At 40.4% G+C, this 22,742-nt stretch overlaps 1 pseudogene; it reads right to left on the bottom strand.

The window, feature by feature from the left end:
- LOC124722815 overlaps positions 1 to 22,742 on the bottom strand; it is a 43,015-nt pseudogene that overhangs the window by 5,771 nt on the left and 14,502 nt on the right.

Genomic DNA, 22,742 nt, shown 5'->3' with positions numbered 1-22,742 from the left:
ACATCTCTTATAGCTCCTACCATTCATGGTAACAATCCGAGACACAAACAAAGCTAATGCAATCTGGTGGCCTTTGTATCCATTTCAGAGAGTTGCGACTCTCATAATTTACCACTGGTATGCACACTCGTGAAACTATGTTGCTTCAGGGAGCTTCCCTTTTTTTTCTTCAAGCAGTTTAGTTCTTTGAATCCATTTTTCTTGTTGCTCAGAATAATTATTTTATTGTGTAGCAAACTTACAGACTAGCATTCTGGTCTGAGCTGTCAGAGTTGGCGGTCATGTGTGTGTGAGGTGTGCTTGCTTGTGTGAATGAATGGTGTGTATTTCTATTTCTTTTTCTGATGAAGGTTGTGGCCAAAAGCTTATGTGTAAGTGTCTTAACTGTGCCTGTCTGCATTTTAACGTGCCATCTTTATGGTAATTAGCACTCTATATTTTCCTACACTGCTGATATTCCAACCTGGAGTTTCCATTGTTTGAACTTACGGTCTACTGTTTTATGTTGCAGTGCACTTCTACAAGTGTAATACACAAATGCTGCCTTAGGAAAGAGTCACAATAACATCCATGTCTACCGTTTGCTATTTTTTACGAAATAGCATGTCACACTCGAAATTTAACTTAGCCAATGAAATAAGTTTGAAGATTTATTGTGTGTAAAAGACACGAGGGCCCACTGTGTGGGAAATGTGTGAAGTTCTGTGCAGAGATGGAGTTATCCACAGACGCGGTAAGTCTGGGGAGCTATACGGGTGTTAAAACATCGCCACCTGCTGGGATGAGGGGCCACTTACTCTGTGGTGGCGCTGTGCCAGCAACGAGCTCAACCCATTGATTAGCACCACAGATGACAATGAGCAACCAGCTGCTTGTCTGTGCAGAGATATAAAATTTATCGATTATGGACGTCGGGTGACAATCTGTCACATGGAGAACAATGTTTACTCTGGCAATTTTAACACTAATCTAGTGTTCTGCAACATATTAATGTGAAATATTGTCTATGATGTTGAAGAGTGTAAGTTAAACTGATATCTGAGAATTTGTTGTTTTTGTGGCATTATCTGGAAAATGGCCTCTCTTGCAGCTCCAAGCATAAATGTCAAGTGAAGAAGAATAATTAGCACAGCACACTGGAATCGAGTAGGGATCCGGTTTACTGCTCGGCCACTAAATTAGCATATTGTGTGTACACCAGAAGAGACGCTGTACACACTTGCATATACTACACACACAAGTACAAGCATCGATCAAGCTACTGTGAAACTGCACTCTGTGTGACTCATCACTACATCAGAATACTGTAAATGTGGTGATTCCAATTTCTTAAGGTCTCTTCCTGTTTGTTTTCATCAGTTGGATCTTATTTTTCAAGTATGTGGGAATCCAATGAGCTGCCTGTTTGGATACATTCTTTCTGTATGTCCCACAAGTTGGATTCTTTGGAGACACATTGTAACAAGAGTTTTTAGGATTTTGCCTGGAGATTTCACACTGGGTTCTGTGTGATGTATTCCATCTTTTATTCTTGGACCTAAGATTTTTACTACAATTTTACATAACTCTCATCAGATAATGCTGTCTACACCAATATGCAGCACCTTCATATCCTCCAGAGTGATATTCAACATCTGACGCTATTCACATCCCTTATATACCACACAATGCTTGCTAAACAGCAATAAAAACAAAGAACACTAATGAATAATGAAGGAAAAGACAGCCTGTTACTTACCATAAAGAAGATACCTTAGGCTGCAGATGGGCAGAATTAAAAGACACTTACATAAAGCTTTCAGCCACAGCCTTCATCAGTAAGTAGTAATCTGTCTTTTCCAACATTGTTGATATTCCTACTGGAGTTTCCATTGTTTCAAGTACACTGATTCTTTTCTGTGAGTGTTTCCTTTATGATGTTTTCTGCATTTTAGCTTTTTTTAAAAAAAAGAAAAAAAAGAAAGAAAGAAAGAAAAAAAAAAAAAGATTTGTTGCTGGAAAACTTCTGAAGTCCAATAAAGGAGTTACAACAGCCATATATGGTTATCTGGTGGACCTTGCAAAACCAAATTCTAGGGCTGAAATGTACTGTTGACCAATGGGCATTAATCAGAATGAATACTAAATAAAAAATTAAATCCAATTTTACACAAAAAACACAGGTTCTATCACTGTTGTTTTTCGTTCTATTTTGCTCTTATGTTTGCTATGACTTGTTAAGCAGAAATTTTCTTTCTATCTATAGAGTTACATTTGCTGTAATGTATCTTACCTGCATGTTGTTTCTTCTTTCTACTCACTCCTGCCCCAATCATGGCAAGCAAGTCATCCTCACTGCATTTGCTTCGTATTGCATCTCTGAAACAACAGTTAAAACACCCATTAAACAGTACCAGGCAATTACCCACAGTGAAATGTTGGTACACTAAAAAGGAAGAAAAACTTTGCAGAAATCTTCAACAGTAATCCTGTAGTTTGCAGTAGGCAACAGCAGGATAACAAACCCACTGGACAAGAATGGGAAAGTCATGATAGAAGTTACTTTTATTTTTATAAATAAACAGGTATCCTACACAAATGCTCAAGAGTATACATAGGATCTCGGGCTGAAGAGGTGGAGCAGAAAGTGACATTAGTTTTGTTGAAGAGGGAGTAGAGGAACATAGCACAATTTCTTGCAAAATGACGCCAAATTCATTGATAAACTGTTAATTAATTGCCAAGCTCACTAATGTGACCATTTTACAACAGGTACTTACTGCTTGGAGTATATGTGAATTTTCAGGCTTGCCTGATAGATCTGTTGCAAAAACACTTTGGGTTCCCCACCAGATAACATTATGCAAGTCCCTCCCTCAATATTTCAGTGACACAACATTTTGGCATCTTCAGGTGGTGGTGATTTCCACTATCACTGCTGCAAGATGCAACTGGCAATTTCCACGTGACAGCTTTGAAATTTATCATGTGGATGACTATGACCATCATATTTAGAATTCAGAGGATTTCATAGAATACCTGAAGATGCTTAAACTAGAACTTTCAGATCTTTTAGTTAGCTCAAATGTTATATCATTACTTACAAAAGTGCCCCTGCAGCCCTCATTAGAGGTTATTAGCAGCAAGTTTGAGAAAGAAATTGTGGTGCTGTTTAAACATGTGCATACCTCATCCTATTTCTTATGTAACACCAACTACTTTGATCAAGTGGACAGTGCTCCCATGGGAGATCCTCTATTTCCCTTAGTAAATATCCAACATTCCTCCTTCTGGCAGAATGCTGAAGAGACATTTGTGGTGTGGCCCACATAATACAGACACTACCTATGTTCCTGCAGCATTTGCACTCACTCCATCTGAATATTCAGTTCACTGTGGAAGTACAATAAGATAGCAGCTTACCATTCCTGGATGTCACGGTTAGAAGAAAAGCTGACAGAACACTGGGGCATAGTCTCTACTGCAAACTGATACATGCAGAGTTATATTTGCGGTCCAAAAGTTGCCATCACCCTGCACAATGTGGTAGTGTCTTACACTCCCTGGCACATAGAGCACACGTGATCTCAGATACCGACAGTCTGCCTGGTGAACTGTAACACCTAAGAACAGTGTTCCAGCAGAATGTTTATTCTTGTAAACAGATTTGCAATGTGTTCTGAGCAAAGCAAGTTCAGTGTAGGGATGTAAATGAAGATACTTAGACAAGCACTGCAAATGGCTTTCTTGCCATATTTCAGTGGCATGTTTTCAAAAATAGAAAGAATCGCTAAGAGAAACAGAATCAAGTGTGTTTTTCGTCTACCAGCAAAACTAAGGAATTGTTTGGGTTCAGTTAAAGACAATCTTGACCTTAGAAAACACAGATCATATATAAGATCTGATGCCATTATGGGAAATCTTATATAGGGCAGACACCTCACATTGTGCAAGAACACTGTGTTCAACAGCGCTGACAAAAATGCCACCCAGTAAATTAGTGGTAGCAGAGCACTGCCTGAATACAGGGCACCACACATTTCCCAAGAGGACTGAAATTTTATCCTCAGCATCATCACTCTAGGATTGTGTTTTTAAGAATGAGGCATGTATCCATACGGTGGGCAATCTAACCAACAGGAATATGGAATTTTGACTAAGGACTGCCCAGAATCCAGCACTGACTGCTATGAAATTAACACAGTAGAAACCAGATCCTCCGATGTATGACCTGATGCAGCACCTTGCAGAGAGTTAATTCAGCTTTTAACCACACGAGTGTCCAGAAGTGCAGTCATTGCCCACAACACATAAGCAGAAGGCTACTATGAATGGCATATCCATCCAACTGGGAGTGCCTGTCCACACATTCGTACTCCTGCTTCTAGCCTGACAAATTTCAATTCTGCTGTGCGAATATCACCAGTCACATCTTGCAGCAGTGATGACAGGACCCACCACTACCTGAAGATGACGAACAGTTGTGTTGGTGAAATCTTGTGAGGCTTGCACAAAGTTATTCAGTGGCAAATCTGAGAAGATTTCTATACATTATTTTTCTGTGACGCAGGTAATGTGCAGCAAAATGTGATAACTTTCTGCATTTGCCTTTTTGTACATTTCAAAATACCCCAAAAATTGGTGATAAACACTGAACATATGACGTAACCAGATGACATACCCCACAGCATGTGCAGCAGTTGGGGCTGAGTGTAAAGGAATGATTGAGCAGTGCAATACTTTCATTTGAGCAAACAGAGCAAATTTCGAAAACATTTTGTAAATATGATCTGTTGTAAATGTAGATGTTACAAAATTATTGTCCCTGCTGTAATCAAGCAAAAGCAGTTCTGATTTTGTGTTTTTTGTTTCTGTCCCTTCTCTTTTTGTTTACAGACATTAGTTAGTAAAGAAAACATAGGTCATTTAATGGCAATGATGCTATTCTGAAGTTTATACTCATCTACTTGTTATGCAATATGGTAGGTTTTCATTGTACTGTACTTTGCAAGAAATCAAGGAAACTGCAAGGCCGGTAAATAAAATAATAAACTTCAATATAAATACATAATTGTTTAACACAATGAAAGAATACTGCCTGCCAGATGCAAGACTCAAATCCTGAATGCCATCACTAAAGTCGCACACGTGTGTCCGTAGCCACAATGATATGAATACTTGACTTGGGTTGGGATGATCAAGTGTGACAGGCCGAGAGGCTCAACCACTGCAAGCATGGCAAGGTACATCATCTGGTGACATTTGTCATTCGCTTTTGACACATTTCCCAACATTTGTATCGTATCCAACATTTGTGATCCCATGTGTCTTGTATTAAATTACTTGTCTCAGGGTCATCTACAGTGCTTTGGAGGTTTTTAAATGATAATACGCATCACCCTGTCTGTGTGTGTGTGTGTGTGTGTGTGTGTGTGTGTGTGTGTGTGTTTATATATATGAAACAAATGCTAACAAAGAGATAGAGGGCCTGGCCAGTACTTACCTCAGCGCAGTACAGCCGATAGATACACAAAACAGAACAGAAAATTGATGTATCCTAGCTTTCGGAACTTCGTTCCTTCATCAGGGAGGAGAGAGGGGAAAAAAGGGGAAGAAGGGAAAGTGGATTCAGTTATTCACAATCCAGGTTATGAAGCAACAGGTGAAAGGTAAACAGGGAGGGTAGCAAAGATGGAGGCATGGATGTCAGAGGGAAGCCAAAGATATTCTACTGTAATTACTGTGCCAGCTTCAAACCAAGGAGGATGAATACAGAAGTAAAGAGGCACATAGTATAAAGATAAACGCAACTGTGTAGGATGAAAAGATGCGTGAATGGCTAAAGAGGAAAGGGAAAGAGGAGAAGACTAAAGAGTAAATGGGAGTGAGGTTGGTTAACATAGGTTCAGTCTAGGGGGATGGCGGGATGAAAGGATGTGTTGGAGTGCAAGTTCCCATCTCCGCAGTTCCGAGGTACTGGTGTTGGGTGGGAGAAGCCAAATGGCACATATGGTGTAGCAGGTTCCTAGGTCCCTAGAATTATGCTGGAGGGCATGCTCCGCTACTGGGTATTGGACATCTCCTAGGCGGACAGTTCGTCTGTGCCCATTCATGCGCTCAGCCAGTTTAGTTGTCGTCATACCAATGTAAAAGGCTGTGCAGTGCAGGCATGTCAGCTGATAAATGACGTGTTGTCTCACATGTGGGCCTGCCTTGAGTTGTGTATGTTTTACCAGTAGCGGGGCTGGAGTAGTTGGTTGTGGGGGCATGCAAGGGGCAGGTTTTGCATCGGGGTCGGTTACAGGGGTAGGAACCGCTGGGTAAAGAAGGTGGTCTGGGAATATTGTAGGGTTTGACAAGGAAGTTACAGACGTTAGGGGGTCGGCAAAAGGCAACTCTGTGTGGTGTGGGGAGAATATTGTCAAGGGATGATCTCATTTCAGGGCTTGACTTGAAAATTCATATCCGTGGCGGAGTAATTAGTTGATGTATTTGGGCCACGATAATATTGGGTGACAAGGGGGATGCTTCTGTGTGGTCTGGGGGTAGTAACATTGTTGTTGGGTGGGGAGGAATGTATTGCTTGGGAGATCTGTTTGTGGACAAGGTCTGCAGGATAGTTGTGGGAGCGGAAAGCACTGATATATAATATAATACAGGGAAACATTCCAAATGGGAAAAACATATCTAAAAACAAAGATTGTAACATACCAAACGAAAGCATTGGTATGTTGATAGACACACAAACAAACACACACACAAAATTCATGCTTTCGCAACCCACAGTTGCTTCATCAGGAAAGAGGGAAGGAGAGGGAAAGACGAAAGGATGTGGGTTCTAAGAGAGAGGTTAAGGAGTGGAAAGACTTACCTTAGGGGGGGGGGGGGGGAAGGACAGGTATACACTCGCACACACACACACACACACACACACACACACACACACATATATCCATTCGCACATATACAGACACAAGCAGGGTATATGTGCGGATGGATATGTGTGTGTGTGTGTGTGTGTGTGTGTGTGTGTGTGTGTGTGTGTGTGTGTGTGTGTGTGTGGCATACTGATCTGAACTATGCAGCCTTCAAATGGAAGTTTTTTGATCACTCCTTATTTTGCACCCTGCCACCTTGGCAATATGTACCGCAAATCATCAGACAGACGACCTTCCTGCATGCTTCGAGCATCCCCTGGTGCTGTTCCGAACCAATGCTAATCTTTGTAACTGCGACGAGCAGTGTGCAGATTGCATCTTTGTATCCCACAAAGAGGTGACAGTTCCCAGTGGCATGAATGGTTACTGTTTATTGACTGTCACTGAGTTGGTGAGTCATTTGCTACATTGTGGCCCACCTGTTCACTGCTAAAGCCATGCTAGTCAGTGGTAACCCCTGTCAATGATATCCTGTTGCCCACAGCAGTTCACTCTGCTGATTGTGGTAGTATTTTCCTTGAATAAATCTGCTCACATTACACCTTTGACACTGTGGTACAAGAAAGCCCAATGACTACACACCCTTATAGAATAAGTGTCTCGAGCCATGGGTACCCAGGATATGGCAGTGATAAAATCACCCTGTGATCAACTGTCACACTGCAGCTGTAAGCTGCACCTCCTTTTTCAGAATACTCAGGTTTATTAACTTGAAGTAAATCAGATCTTTTGAAGGAAGATTTAACAAAAAGGGCACATCCAGGAAAGGATGAAACCATGTCTAATTAACTGGCACACAAAATTAATAATTAGTGGTGACAAAGATCCTCTGCAATAAAAAATAATGTCCACTGACTTCATGTATTAGTCTTCAAGTGACAGAATATATGTAACTGTGTCCTTCTTATTTACACTGATTAAACAATGGAAATTCCAGGTAGGAATATCAACAGTGCAGGGAAAGATAGATCACTATTTACCGTAAAGAACACAAAGTTGCACACAGGCACAACACACAAGCAAGCACACCGCGTGTGCACGCACGCACGCACACACACACAGAGAAAAAAAAACTGCCAAGTCATATGTGTGTGACATGTGCTTGCCTGTGTGTATGAATGTGTGTGTTTCTCTGTATCTCTTTTGCTGATAAAGGCTGTGGCCGAAACCTTTGTGTAAGTGCCATTTTAATTGTGCCTGTCTACAATGTAACATGTCTCCTCTACAGTAAGCAGCACTCTACCTTTTCCTATATTTTTCATTTACACAGATGTAATTAACAAATCAGAGTCTATTTATTCCAGAGAAGTGACAGTTTGTTCATGACAGTTCAGCACAAATCAGATTTTTTATATACAGCAAGGCTACATATAAATTATTCTGTGCGCCAGTGTTCATGCTGACTATAGGGATTCACACTGATCATGTGTAATTTGACATCTGGTCCTGTAAACTTACTTCTGCTCAACGTGAAAAATTCTCCACTCCACATTTTGTAATTAACCTTAACATATCAAATAATGCACCCTTCGATATAACTGCTTATTGTCCACTTCCCATCACTCTATTCCCAATGTCAACCCAGCTGACCTCTACTTCTAATCCAAAAACCATGGTTGACTCAATGTTTGCTATTGCAAGCTATTGCTATTGCAACACAAAAGTGCCAGAGGCACCAGTAATGATATATAATTAAAAATACTAGAAAGTAAGGCTCACCGGTTAGTTCATGCTAAGACAAACACTACAAGTGTCTAAGACACTGCGCTCTCACACAAGTACGAGGTCTGAATACATTCCAGTTACGATACACTAAACTATTTCATTCACGGTGGCAATATACATACTCTCTCCCCAATAAACAGAACAGTTATAACTCAATTGTTCACAAGTGTATATTATGACTCTTGCCACAGCTATGCAGTCAGTATGCCACAGGCGTGCCATAGAAAGGGATCAGGTTCAATTCCTTGTAGAGCCGGGAAATTCTGCTCGGTGGACAGACTGGAATAGGGTACACACTGCTTGTAGTTTCAGCTGAGGAGCTACTCAAGTGAGAAGTAGTGTCTTCAACTTCTGGAAGTTGATAACAGCCTGGAGAGTTGTATACTGACCCCTTAACTCTCCATAGTTATATAGTAGAGAACATCTCTCGAAGAGCATTGCGTGATCTTCTGGGCCCAATGCAGAGTTCCTTTATCAATGTATATTGTATATCACCACTTGTACACACTCATCAGCACAGTACCATATTGTCTCTTCACGTGGCAAATTTTTATTCCCTTGTTTCCAGATCAACATTTTTCCTCTTCTTCTTCTTCTTCTTCTTTTTTTTTTCCTTACTATCATTTCTTGTACCACACATATTCCACACGGTTTATGCTCACTTCTTCACTGATACTGCCCATCCTTCTCTAGTGTGCGAGTTGTCCCTGCTTTCCTGCGTGTTTGTTGGTTTAAACACCCTTGTTTCAAAAGAGAGTGACAGCTTAGATACAGTCTTGTCAACATTTTGTATTTTTATTTAGCAATTATTGTTTGAGCCTTATAGGCGAATGTCACAAGATATTGTCAACCACTGCATTCACTAGATTGGAATGGGGTTCATGGTAACTTATCAATTCATTTTTTAAGTTGCTGTTATCTTTTTCATCCTATCTTGGACTAGCTTTTCCATACTCCCACTCTATTTTACGTAGTCAAACAGTTATCTGCCCTTGCAAACTTGCTCCTTTACTACCAAGTTAACTAATACTGGGCAGCCTAACAGAAGTTCCAATATCCAGTCTTTCACCACAATTCACCTACACACACTTTTCACTCACTGATTTCCTTTTTTCAATGTCATAAATATTTTGCTTTCACAGACTGCTGTGCTTTGAACATAAAATTGTAGGAACATCTGCCTCACATGTCAGTTTTTTTTTTTTTATTTATTAGAGAATATGTTCCTTGCTTATTCCTATCTGCTTCTGATACATTTCCATTCTCACTTTTATTTTGTTTTGATCCATTTCTTTTTTCTTTGATAGACAAGTCAAACAACAATGGCAATATGTTGCAGCCCCCTGTGTTTCACCCTACTTACTACGAACTTACTTCTCTTAGCTTTCAATTTTATTAGTCATTTGGTTTTTAAGATACTTAATTGTTTGACCCTGTATTTTTATATCTTATTTTACCTTGGGTTGATAAAGGATTTCTGTTATGCTCACAAAGAGAGAGCTGATTCTTCTCACCCCCCACCCCTCGTACCTTGTCCTGAAACAAACTTATCGCCAAGTATCTTGCAGTTTTTTTTCCTATTATTAATCTCTTAGTCTAGTCATCAATTTAAAAGTGTCAGTTGTTGGTCCCATTGTCTAATAATTTGTACATTTATATACAGGAAGTTCCAATTTTTATTTGGAACATATAGACTCTGATAATCATGAATCACAGTTCAAATGGCTCTGGGCACTATGGGACTTAACATCTGAGCCAAGGCAGGATTCAAACCTGCGACCATAGCAGTCACGCGGTTAAGGACTGAAGCGCCTAGAACCGCTTGGCAACGGTGGCTGGCGAATCATACTTACCATCACATGGACAGAAATACTGTGTTAACTTTATTACAACCTAGGGACATAGCTAAAAATGTCTTTACATAATTTCCAGTCCTGATTACTTTCCTTTAATTTAATCTCACAAATAGGTTAGTGTAACATGATGTTGACAGAGGCAAATTATATATACTCACAAATTATTTAGCTAGAGGTATCTGGTTTGTATGTCTGGGAGGGAGGAGGGTGCAAGCTGAAAACTTCAAGAAAAGATTACTCATTTCATACCTGCTGGATTTAACTGCAGTTTATCTCTTCCATATACCAACCACATACTTAATGTGCATGGCAAACAGTTTAAAAGTATTATTCTATACTCAGCATTTGGAACTATCAGTTTCTTCATGAGAGAGGAAAGAGGGATAAGTTTCTGAAGGTCTGAAAGGTCACTCGGACTCCACGACTAATGTGAGGACAAGAGGAACGAATGTGTCTATAAGAAGTTTTGGAATTTCACCTCCTGAAGGTAAAATACTGATCAGTCTGTCAGTCTTCTAGTAATTTTATGGTTTCCTCACATGAATTTTCACTTGGACACGATTATTCTATGTTTCATCACTCACCTGAGAGATATCTCTGAATTCCCAAAGAGACACACCTCCAAATTGCCATCAGCTGTTATCCGTAAACGGTTGCACGTGCCACAGAAGTGTTCACTCATTGAGGTAATAAATCCCACACATCCCTTGAAGCCCGGGACATGGTATGCCGGCAAAAAGAAATTGTAAGAAAATAGCTACTGCTGTTGTGAAAATACTATAAATGTGTCGCTCACCAAGTGGAGGAAGGAGAAAACGTGCATTAAGGGGAGTTTGAACGCCCTATCCTGACAATGTTAAATTTAGTGACTTAACTTCCCCGTATTTCAGGAACAACTGTAGCCATTGACAAGAAACTTTTACAGCACATTAAACTATATGTTCTGAGTCTTACAATAATTGCATTTCAGTCACTGCTTTTGGAAATACAATTTTTTAATTACACAGTTAAAATTTTGTGTACTTTTTTGTATGTTATTCTAAATAATTTTATTTATACATAACATTATGTTTTTCTTTTAGTTCAGAAGACTCAGGATACGTATGTTATTACTCCCTCAAAATTTGAATTCGCTACTCGAAGTAGTTTCTGAGATTTAGGGAAAAATGCAAGAGAAAATGTAAATTTTCAGGAAGAGTTTTTAAAGTTTTAATAGACTGTAACTCAATATATGCTTAACATTTTATTTTTAGTCACTCAGAAGCACCCTGCACCATACTGTATATCATCCTCTTGATCTTTTTTAAGTTTTTTCTTGTTTTCTTCTTTCTGGACTCCGTAGTGGCCAACTGTGCTGCATACTTTGCTTTACCAATGCAAACCTTGTCCATCCATTCAAATTCTCTGATGCAGTTTGCTCCAGAATTAATTCCCATATGTTGTAGCACTTTCACGCTACCAATGTTGCCATCATTAAAAGCAATAACAGCATAACTGACCCCCACTTTAGTGTCTTCATTACGAGAAAATCATTTTTTGGTCTACATCTACATCTACATCCATACTCCTCAAGCCACCTGACGGTGTAGGGTACCTTGAGTACCTCTATTGGTTCTCCCTTCTATTCCAGTCTCGTATTGTTTGTGGAAAGAAGGATTGTTGGTATGCCTCTGTGCGGGCTCTAATCTCTCTCATTTTATCCTCATGGTCTCTTCGCGGGATATACGTAGGAGGGAGCAATATACTGCTTGACTCCTCGGTGAAGGTATGTTCTTGAAACTTCAACAAAAGCCCATACCGAGCTACTGAGCGTCTCTTCTGCAGAGTCTTCCTCTGGAGTTTATCTAACATCTCTGTAATGCTTTCGCGATTACTAAATGATCCTATAACGAAGCATGCTGCTCTCTGTTGGATCTTCTCTATCTCTTCTATCAACCCTATCTGGTACGGATCCCACACTGCTGAGCAGTATTCAAACAGTGGGCGAACAAGTGTTCTGTAACTTAATTCCTTTGTTTTCAGATTGCATTTCCTTAGGATTCTTCCAACGAATCTCAGTCTGGCATCTGATTTACTGACGATCAACTTTATATGATCATTCCATTTTAAATCACTCCTAATGCATACTCCCAGATAATTTACGGAATTAACTGCTTCCAATTGCTGACCTGCTATATTGTAGCTAAACGATATGGGATCTTTCTTTCTATGTATTCGCAGCACATTACACTTGTCTACATTGAGATTCAATTGCCATTCCCTGCACCATGCATCAATTCGCTGCAGATCATCCTGCATTTCAGTACAACTTTCGATTGTTGCAACCTCTCGATATACCACAGCATCATCCGCAAAAAGCCTCAGTGAACTTCCGATGTCATTCACAAGGTCATTTATGTACATTGTGAATAGCAACTGTCCTACGACACGCCCCTGCAGCACACCTGAAATCACTCTTACTTCGGAAGACTTCTCTCCATTGAGAATGACATGCTGCGTTCTGTTATCTAGCAACTCTTCAATCCAATCACATAATTGGTCTGATAGTCCATATGCTCTTACTTTGTTCATTAAACAATTGCGGGGAACTGTATCGAACGCCTTGCGGATGTCAAGAAACACAGCATCTATTTGGGAACCCGTGTCTATGGCCCTCTGAGTCTCGTGGACGAATAGCGCGAGCTGGGTTTCACACGATCGTCTTTTTCGAAACCCATGCTGATTCTTACAGAGTAGATTTCTAGTTTACAGAAAAGTCATAATACTCGAACATAATACATGTTCTAAAATTCTACAACTGATCGACGTTAGAGATATAGGTCTATAGTTCTGCACTTCCTTTCGACGTCCCTTCTTGAAAACGGGGATGACCTGTGCCCTTTTCCAATTCTTTGGAATGCTATGCTCTTGTAGAGACCTACGGTACACTGCTGCAAGAAGGGGGACAAGTTCCTTCGCATACTCTGTGTAAAACTGAACTGGTATCCCATCAGGTCCAGCGGCCTTTCCTCTTTTGAGTGATTTTTATTGTTTCTTTATCCCTCTGTCATCTATTTCAATATCTACCATTTTGTCATCTATGTGACAATCTAGAGAAGGAACTACAGTGCAGTCTTCCTCTGTGAAACAGCTTTGGAAAAAGACATTTAGTATTTCGGCCTTTAGTCCATCATCCTCTGTTTCAGTACCTTTTTGGTCACAGAGTGTCTGGACATTTTGTTTTGATCCACCTACTGCTTTGACATAAGAGCAAAATTTCTTAGGATTTTCTGCCAAGTCAGTACATAGAACTTTACTTTCGAATTCATTTAACACCTCTCTCATGGCCCTCCTCACATTACATTTCGCTTCGCGTAATTTTTGTTTGTCTGCAAGGTGTTGGCTATGTTTATGTTTGCTGTGAAGTTCCCTTTGCTTCCGCAGCAGTTTTCTAACTCGGTTGTTGTACCACACTGGCTCTTTTCCATCTCTTACGATCTTGCTTGGCACATACTCATCTAACGCATATTGTACGATGATTTTGAACTTTGTCCACTGATCCTCAACACCATCTGTACTTAAAACAAAACTTTTGTGTTGAGCCGTCAGGTACTCTGATATCTGATTTTTGTCACTTTTGCTAACCAGAAAAATCTTCGTACCTTTTTTAATATTTCTATTTACGGCTGAAATCATCGATGCAGTAACTGCTTTAAGATCGCTGATTCCCTGTTCTGCATTAACTGTTTCAAATAGTTCAGGTCTGTTTGTCACTAGAAGGTCTAATATGTTATCGCCACGAGTCGGTTCTCTGTTTAACTGCTCAAGGTAGTTTTCAGATAAAGCTCTTAAAAAATTTCACTGGATTCTTTGCCCCTGCCACCCGTTATGAAAGTTTGAGTCTCCCAGTCTATATCCGGCAAATTAAAATCTCCACCCAGAACTATAACATGGTGGGCAAATCTACTCGAAATATTTTCCAAATTATCCTTCAGGTGCTCAGCCACAACAGCTGCTGAGCCAGGGGGCCTATAGAGACATCCAATTACCATGTCTGAGCCTGCTTTAACCGTGACCTTCACCCAAATTATTTCACATTTTGGATCTCCGTCAATTTCCTTCGATACTATTGCATTTCTTATCGCTTTAAACATGCCTCCCCCTTCACTGTCCAGCTTGTCTCTGCGGTATACATTCCAATCTGAGTTTAGAATTTCATTACTGTTTACATTTGGTTTCAGCCAACTTTCTGTCCCTAGTACTATGTGGGCATTGTGACCGTTTATTAATCAGAGCAGCTCTGGGACCTTTCTATAGACACTCCTGCAGTTTACTATTAGCACATTAATATTGTTATTCCCTGTTGCATTTTGTCTACTCCTACCTTTCCGCATCTCAGGAGGTGTCTTTTCGGGCCTAGGGAGGGAATTCTCTAACCTAAAAAACCCACATGTGCACTCCACACATACTCCGCTACACTTGTAGCTGCTTCCTGCATGTAGTGCACACGTGACCTATTCAGGGGGACCCTACATTTCTCCACCCGATAGCGGAGGTCGAGAAATTTGCACCCCAGATCTCCGCAGAGTGGTCTGAGCCCTTGGTTTAAGCCTTCCACTCGGCTCCAAACCAGAGGACCACTATCGTTTCTGGGAATGATACTGCAAATAGTTAGCTCAGATTCCACCCCGCGAGGCTTTCCGCCTTCACCAACTCTGCTAACTGCCTGTAAGAACTGAGGATGACCTCTGAATCCAGACGGCAGGAGTCATTGGTGCCGACATGAGCAACAATTTGCAGTCGGGTGCACCCAGTGCTCTCTATCACTGCCGGCACAGCCTCCTCCACATCTCGGATGAGACCCCCGGCAAGCAGACAGAGTGAACACCGACCTTCTTCCCCGACCTTTCCGCTATTTCCCTAAGAGGCTCCATCACCCGCCTAACGTTGGAGCTCCCAATAACTAATAAACCCCTCCCCACCATGTGCCTGCTCGGACCTTGCTGAAGGAGTGGCCACATGTCCACTCACAGGCAGAACGGACGATGCCACACGGCCAGCCTCCACACTGACCCTCCGCCTCGTGCGCCACAAACGCCGCTGAACCCGCCACTACCCTTGCGAACAGAGTGGCCCAACCGCGCCCGGTACCCGCAAAGATGTGTCAACAGCAGGGTCAGTGGGTGAAGCATGTAACACCTGGGGTGTACCATGCAACGCACCAGACTCCCCACTGCCACTACACTCCGAGGCAGCAGCCAGAAGACGGCTAACCACGGCCATCAACACGTTCAGCTGTTCGCGAACAGTGGCCAGCTCCTCCTGTGTCCGTACACAGCAGTCTCACATCCTATCCATCCTAAGAAATCAATTTACTGTAGAGAGTTAATCAACTTATAACTACACTGCTAATTCACTAAAGGCGGCTGATAGTTGACTAAATTGTGGTTAGTAGATACTTCCTGTAGAAAACAATGAAAATAGCACTACCTGTCTCTGGACTGTATTCAAACAAACACTAGCACTACTGGCACTATGTCTGACTAAACGGACTCTCTCTGACTGTATTCAAAACAAACACAAAATCTATGGAACACTATTACTAGCACTCGACAATTAAAGCTTCCTAAAAGCAAAAACACACGGAAGAAGAAGTGACAAGTAAGAAAAATAGAGTTAATACTTAAACTAGCGTAGCTCGCTGCACAGCAGACGTGACGCAGACGGCAGTTACGATGACACTGACACTATAAGATTATTGAACGACTCATTGGGATTTTGAGTTTGACAATGCAGACACTTCTTCAATAATTCAGGATTGCCAGGTCTCTCTAAACAGGTTTTATGATATCCACAACTGCTGCTGGGATAGAATGTTTATGGCTGTATGACCTGTTTGAGTACTGGGCATTGCGGTAATTGCACCATGAACCAGATCCAGGAGGGCAAAGATGGTGTACTGGTTTATCATCAGCTGACAGTCTCTGGAAGAAGGTAGCCCATACTGCCTGCTTCATTTTCAACAAATCCTCAGTATTATTTCTAATGGCAATCTCATAATACTGTTGTAGTTCATCAATCATGTTGTCTGTCAGCCTGCTTCTTATGGTCTTACCACCTGAAAGTTTCTTGTCTCTCAAACTTTGTTTCAATTTCCTCAATCTGGTACCCATCCTCTTCTGGACATGACCAACACATTCCATTTCTGTGATAAGCTTCTCACCATAAGGCTGAGTGGCTACTACACTGTTATATTTATTTGAGTCTGTCTAACCTAAGAACTTAGTGTAACACACTCCCCTTTAGTTTACAGATCGATTATAAATTTCAACAGCTGCACAGGCCTCCGTACGACTAGTTGTCCTTCATAATTTCTGTCACAGATATGCCCTTCTTCATTCCCTGGTTTATACTTATAACAATATTTGGTTAAAATTTGGAAATCTATAAGCTTTCCAGTATCCACACTGGTCACTGTAGCAACAGAATTCTTAGAACTGCAGCTGCACTTCTACCAAGTGCCCCAAAAGCTACTGATATGTCAATCATACCATCGTTTATTTCAGCAGCTTCATTTGCAGCACCCTTAATTGACTCACATGCAGCTGATTTCACAGCAGCTCCAATAAATCCTGCATACTTGTCCATTTTACAAAGTGGGCGTGGCATATACTTCACGACACACATTGTTTCTGCTGCAGTGTGTCCTTTGCCAATAGCTCTCAATCCATAAGACCACCTAATATTTATTTTAAAATAATTATCTTTACACTTATCAGAACTCCAAAATGAATGAGTATATTTACAACTGGCAGAATTAATGATAAGTTTCCTGGCTAGTCCATTTGATACCTCAATGTCTTCATGTAAACTAACTGGCCCTCCACATACATACAGCACACACATTCACATAACATCCCTATTAGGATGTGTAAATGTATCAGAATATAACCTAACCTACCGTTTACATGAGGTTTGTTTTGAGATAACTGTGTTATCACTATGTTTTATTTTAATCTTTGAAGCACTAATGGGTGTTTCTCTAGATACTCATGAGTTTGCCAGTATTTCATTGTCTGTAACTTCACACACCACATGCTGAATACAATGTTTCTCTTTATTCAAAATTTTATTACCATGAAACCCACATTTCTTAAAAACACTTCATTTTGGAGTCATACTTTTTGAGAGATTTACCAGTCTATTCGTCACTTTTCCTCGGAAAAACGTTAGCACTTCGATATACAAAGCATGTTTATACTATGAAAAGATACGATACTATTTTTGACAGTGCTACCAATACAAACACATAATTTAACCTTTATAACACAGCAATCCACAGCTTTCTACAGGGTGGACCATTGATAGTGACCGGGTCAAATATCTCACGAAATAAGCATCAAATGAAAAAACTACAAAGAACAATATTCATCTAGCTTGAAGGGAGAAACCAGATGGCGCTATGGTTGGCCTGCTAGATGGCGCTGCCATAGGTCAAACTCATATCAACTGCATTTTTTAAAAATAGGAATCCCCATTTTTTATTACATATTCATGTAGTACGTAAAGAAATATGAATGTTTTAGCTGGACCACTTTTTTCGCTTTGTGATAGATGGGGCTGTAATAGTCAAAAATGGTTCAAATGGCTCTGAGCACTATGGGACTTAACTTCTGAGGTCATCAGTCCCATAGAACTTAGAAATACTTAAACCTAACTAACCTAAGGACATCACACACATCCATGCCCGAGGCAGGATTCGAACCTGCGACCGTAGCGGTCGCGCGTTTCCAGACTGTAGTGCCTAGCACTGCTCGGCCACTCTGGCCAGCTGCTGTAATAGTCACAAACATATAAGTATGTGGTATCACATAACATTCCGCCAGTGCGGACGGTATTTGCTTCGTGATACATTACCCGTGTTAAAATGGACCGTTTACCAATTGCGGAAAAGGTCGATATCGTGTTGATGTATGGTTATTGTGATCAAAATCCCAAGGGGCGTGTGCTATGTATGCTGCTCGGTATCCTGGACGACATCATCGAAGTGTCCGGACCATTCGCCGGATAGTTACATTATTTAAGGAAACAGGAAGTGTCCAGCCACATGTGAAACACCAACCACGACCTGCAACAAATGATGATGCCCTAGTGGGTGTTTTAGCTGCTGGGGCAGCTAATCCACACATCAGTAGCAGACAAATTGCGCGAGAATTGGGACTCTCAAAAACGTCGGTGTTGAGAATGCTACATCAACATCGATTGCACCCGTACCATATTTCTATGCACCAGGAATTGCATGGCGATGACATTGAACGTCATGTACAGTTCTGCTACAGGGCACAAGAGAAATTACAGGATGATGAAAGATTTTTTGCATGCGTTCTATTTAGCGATGAAGCATCATTCACCAACAGTGGTAACCTAAACTGCCATAATATGCACTATTGGCCAACGGGAAATCTACGATGGCAGTGACAAGTGGAACAGCAGCGACCTTGGCAGGTTAATGTATGGTGTGGCATTAAGGGAGGAAGGATAATTGGCCCCCATTTTATCGATGGCAATCTAAATGGTGCAATGTATGCTGATTGCCTGCGTAATGTTCTACCAATGTTACTAATGTTTCACTGCATGACAGAATGGCGATGTACTTCCAACATGATGGATGTCCGGCACATAGATTGCGTGCGGTTGAAGCAGTATTGAATAGCATATTTCATGACAGGTGGATTGGTCATCAAAGCACCATACCATGGCCCGCACGTTCACCGGATCTGACGTCCCCAGATTTCTTTCTGTGGGGAAAGTTGAAGGATATTTGCTATCGTGATCCACCGACAATGCCTGACAACATGCGTCAGTGCATTGTCAATGCATGTGCGAACATTACGGAAGGCGAACTACTCACTGTTGAGAGGAATGTCATTACACGTATTGCCAAAGGCATTGAGGTTGACAGACATCATTTTGAGCATTGATTGCATTAATGTGGTATTCACAGGTAATCACGCCGTAACAGCATGCGTTCTTAGAAATGATAAGTTCACAAAGGTACATGTATCACATTGGAACAACCGAAATAAAATGTTCAAATGTACCTACGTTCTGTATTTTAATTTAAAAAACCTACCTGTTACCAACTGTTTGTCTACAATTATGAGCCATATGTTTGTGACTATTACAGCGCCATCTATCACAAAGCGAAAAAAGTGGTCCAACTAAAACATTCCTATTTCTTTACGTATTACACAAATATGTAATAAAAAATGGGGTTCCTATTTTAAAAAACACAGTTGATATCAGTTTCTCCCTTCCAGCTAGACAAATTTCGTTCTTTGTAGTTTTTTCGTTTGACACTTATTTCGTGAGATATTTGGCCCGGTCATGATCAATGGACTACCCTGTATGTAAAAAATTACCGATTTTATTAGGTCTTGAAATAATGCATGTAAAAATTTTAACATTTTCAACTGGTGTAGATTATATTTTAGAAACTAAAATAAAATACTTCCCACGCAAGTTTATAAGTAATATACATATCATTTTATTTGGAAAATTGCAAATTTTATAATCAGATAAAAACCCGAAAAAGTGAAAAAGAATGTTTTCCCCTTCTAACTCCCCTTAAAGTTACGGAAATGTGCAAGCTTTCGGAGCCAGTGGCTTCTTCTTCTGGCAGAAACAATGAAGGGGAAGGAAAAGGGAAGAAAGAAAAGGTTTGTCAAGGTTTAGGAAATGGGGAGAGTTGCAGAAAAGCTACAGAGAAACCCAGGCCAGGACAGACTTACTGAATGGGATGAGAAATATATAACTAAACCAGTCCATCTCTCATACCACCAGCAGATGAGAAGTATTCTTGTGATTGGTAGTAAGTCATAAACATTAAATTATTTTCAGTGTATGTTCATATGTAATACTGCACGTACCTTTGAGGTATCATTGGGCCCATTGGGAAGAGGATCGAAATTAGGCCACTGCTTTCTAATTATTTGGAGCATTTCACTAAATGAGACCATCTTCCCATCATTCCATTTGTTGCCGCTGAAAGGCATGTACTCGATAAATCTTACGTCAACATTACTCTCTTTTGTTAACTACACAAAACTGCACACTTCATCTTCATTAAAACCTCGCATTACAACACAATTTATCTGTGGAAGAAAGACACCATTAAAAACTTGGTATCAGATAAAGCATGGTTTAAACAGAGTTTGAAAGACTCTATAGATGAATATCTTAACAGTGTCTGTTAGGCCAGCTTAAATAAGAATGTCTGTTAGATTTCAGTTCTGAGAGCACTTTGTCATAACAGTCAAAATTATGTACGTTTTGTTTGATAAATTTATTAATAGTGCATAACAATGTTTGAGTCTGACAGCGTATCAATTCTGAAAATATTAGCTGTTCCAGTTTGTATTGTATTCACCTAGTTTGACAATCTCCTGACAAACGATCAGGGTATTCAAATGTTTTATATTTTTTATGTTATACTTTCTGGCATGTTACTCACCCATGAGAATCATCTCATGTTTTGGGTCTTGGAACAAAAGCTGAATCTAATCTAATCTAACCTACAAAATAATGGTTCTACAAGTCTGTTGTTATATTTGTATACCTCACTGATTCTGTTAAATTAATCTTTTTCTCTCTTTTTAGAGAATGTGGGAATTTATCTTAGCATGTCAAGCTGTTAACCTTCTTAACAATTTACGAAAATTAAACTACATACATCTCCAATCTTTTTCCCCACTCCAACGCACACATCTTTTGCTGAAGGCATTATTTTAACTATTACATTAAATTATGAAGCTTTCTTGAAACTGTGCTGCCATTTGTGAAACAACTTTAAAAGTGTTCTCAAGATAAAAGGTCTTCACAAAAAGAGCATTCAGTATCTGTGCAGGTGGTAACACTGACAGCCTTCATATAAACAAGCCCAAATGGTAGAACATCCTTATTTACACACACACGCAAAGGTAGAAAAAAGGAAAAGAGCACACCTTTCATTCAAGCATTGAATATATAAACTGATGAGACAAAACACTATGACCTCCTGTTTGATAATGTGTTTGTCCACTGTTGGAACACAATACAGCAGTGATTTTGTGTGGGACAAGTTCAACAAATTTCAGGTATGTTCCCAGCATTATGTGAGGTATGTTCCCAGCATTATGCAGCACCGAATGTCTAAGCACAGGTCATGTAATTCCCATAAATTGGAGATCAGTGGTTTCTGGGTGCAGAACTGGTATCTGATAGCATCGCAGATGTCTTCCATCAGATTCAGAAGGGGTGAATTTGATTGTGGCCTCGTGACACTGAAAGTCATATTGTTGAAACATGTCACCTTCATTAGGGACAGGGTGCGGACAGTGCACAATAATGTTCACACAGAACAAAGCTGTTATGGAGCCTTCAGTTACTACCACAGGACCCACAGAAGACCAGGTGAATGTCCTCCATAGCATAATATTGCTCCCACTGGCCTTCGTCTGTAGCAAAGTGCACCTTTCAAGCACCAATTCACTCTGTTGACAGTGTATGTGCACAAAACCGCCAAGCAGGTGTAATGCGAAACATGAATGATTCAACCAGATGACACATTTCTATTGATTCACTGCCCAATCTCAATGCTCCTGAGCCACAGAAATTGTAATTCAACAGTGTTGTCAACATGGGAACATACAGGGGTTGTCTGCAGCAGAGCCCTATGTTTAACAATGTGCAATGAATGGTGTGCTCTGAAATACTCGTGCTTCCACCAGCACTGTGTCATCAGACCTGCCACAGAAATTAGCTTTCTCAGCCGAATGTCATCTTTTTTAAAGGAACCATCCCAGAATTTGTCTTAAATCATTTAGGGAAATCGAGGAAAAGCCAAATTTTGGTGGCCCGATGGGACTCGGGTCCGTTGTCCTCTCGAAGGCAAGTCCACTGTCTGACCACTGTGGTGGCATGACCTAGTCTTAATTAAGCCAGAAAATCCTGGTAAATGCTGACATACTTATTGATTTAAGATATAACAATTTAAAACAATCCTTTCATGAATTTCACTACAATTTTCTGCTCTTATGAAAAAAAATTTCCTTTGACTGTTTTGATATTGTTTAGTATGTTTAAATAATGATGGCAGTCTCTATAAAAGGGCAGTTTGACTTTTAAGTTTAGTTATACTGTTTTAAACTACATCCTTCATCTATTTGTCCACACAGAAGTGCTATAGGATATAACTTGAAGACTATGGTGAGGTGGTGGGGGACAG

Source organism: Schistocerca piceifrons, chromosome X (genome assembly GCF_021461385.2).
Source record: "Schistocerca piceifrons isolate TAMUIC-IGC-003096 chromosome X, iqSchPice1.1, whole genome shotgun sequence".
NCBI classification, from domain to species: domain Eukaryota; kingdom Metazoa; phylum Arthropoda; class Insecta; order Orthoptera; family Acrididae; genus Schistocerca; species Schistocerca piceifrons.
Note: the sequence above shows the minus strand (reverse complement) of the source record. Positions and strands in the feature narration are given on the sequence as shown.